Here is a 1871-nt window from a genome sequence, read left to right on the forward strand (position 1 = left end):
TCAAAGCTGTTTCTATAGAAATGTCTATTTCTCCTTTCAGTTCAGTCAATATCTGCTTATATCTTGAGGTTCTGTGGAGTGATGCATATATGTTTATAGTTATTATGTATTCTTGATAAATTGACTATTATCAATAGTTAATATCTCTTTGTCTTATAAAAATTTTGACTTAACATGCATTTATTCTGATGTCAGGATCAGCCATCCCCATTCTCTTTGGCTGCTGTTTGCAAGGAGGCATATTTGTTATCCTTTGATCTTGAAATCTTGAAACACAAAAACCTGCTTCTGTGTTTGAATCTGAAGTGAGTCTCTAGTAGGGCAGAGAATAATTAGATCACGAGTTTGGGCTTTTAAAAAAATCTATTTTGCAGATCTCTGTATTTTAATTGGCAAATTTAGCTCATTTATATTTGAATTGATTATTGATAAGGAAAGAATTACTTCTGTCATGTTGGTGTTCGTTTTCTAAGAGTTTTGTTCCTCAATTCTTTTATTATCCCTTAATTTTGTTTTTAATAGACTTTTATAAGTACACCATTTTGTTTTTCTCCTAATTTTTTTTCTGCGTTTTTAAAAATTATTATCTTAGTTGTTATTCTGGTGATTACAATTACCACCCTAAATTTATAACAATGTGGTTTGAGTTGATAACAACTTCGTTTCTCTATATTGTTATTTTCACTAAATATACGCTTATATATTATAAGCTGTTAACATAAATTAATCATTATTATTTTATGTATTTATCTTTAAAATAGTATAGGAAACAAAAAGAGAGGTTAAAAACTAAAAATACACTTACAATGGCTTTTATATTTACCTATGTATGTACTTTTACTTGTGTTCTTTATTTCTTCATGTGTCTTTCAGTTTCCACCTAATTTTTTTTTTTTTATTTCAAACTCCTTTAACATTTCTCATACGGTAAGTTGGCTATGAATGAACTCCCTCAGTTTTTCTTTATTTGTGAAAATCTTGATTTTTCTCTACATTTTAGGGATTTTTTTCCCACATATAGATTACATGGTAGACAGTTTTATTCATTCAGTACTTTAAATATGTAATTCCCCTCCCTTCTGCCCTCCATAGTTTTTGATGACAAATCAGCTATTCATCTTATTGAGCATATTTTGTATTTGATGAATTGCCTCCCTTGCTGCTTTCAAGATATCCTCCTTGTAATTATCTTTTTTAAATTTTAACTTATTGTTTTGATTTAGGGGCCAGACAAGGCAGCATTTGGTCAGTTACGAAAGGCACCTTATTGAAAATAATACCTCTCAGTGCTGTTGAGTGATCCCAGTTACGGGATTTGAGACTAGAAAGGAGAATCTTTGGATGATATAACTTAGGACACTTGTTCATTTATTTAAAAGGGTCCCTTCACACACTGCAGGTAAAAGGCGGCAAGTGCATAGGATTGTGGCATGTGTTGGGTCTCTGTGAGAGGTTACTCCTGAGACTAGGTAGCCTGGTAAATCAGTGGTAAGTCAGGGGAAGAAAATCAGCCTCCCTTTCCATTCCATTCTCTTCTCTCTCCCCTTCATTTCAGTAAACTTGATTTACTGAGCCACCATCCGTGTGAATCCACCTTATATCTCTTTCAAATGTAGAGATCTTTTTTTATTTATAGCGTGTGGAACCAAGGTCAGTATCAAAGCCTCCTTGTTCCAAGCTGTAGGACAGGCAGGACAATTTGATTTCCTGTATTCTTGGTCTAGAACCCACGGAGTTCTGAGATAAAAGCTCAGGTCTTAGAGCACTGGCTTTAAAAAATACTACCACCAGTCCAGAGTAAATGAAAACCCAGTTCCCTAGAAATAGTACTGTATCTCTCTATTTCTACCCCAACCCTTCAATCATGGTGT

The 1871-nt window shown here is 33.4% G+C and overlaps 1 protein-coding gene across 1 annotated transcript in view; it reads left to right on the forward strand.

Annotated features, from left to right (window-relative positions):
- Positions 1 to 1871, forward strand: part of TNFSF13B (TNF superfamily member 13b) — a 36900-nt gene that overhangs the window by 26815 nt on the left and 8214 nt on the right. The gene's annotated exons all lie outside the window — the stretch shown is intronic.

This window comes from Cebus imitator, unplaced genomic scaffold, assembly GCF_001604975.1.
Source record: "Cebus imitator isolate Cc_AM_T3 unplaced genomic scaffold, Cebus_imitator-1.0 Scaffold14, whole genome shotgun sequence".
NCBI lineage: Eukaryota > Metazoa > Chordata > Mammalia > Primates > Cebidae > Cebus > Cebus imitator.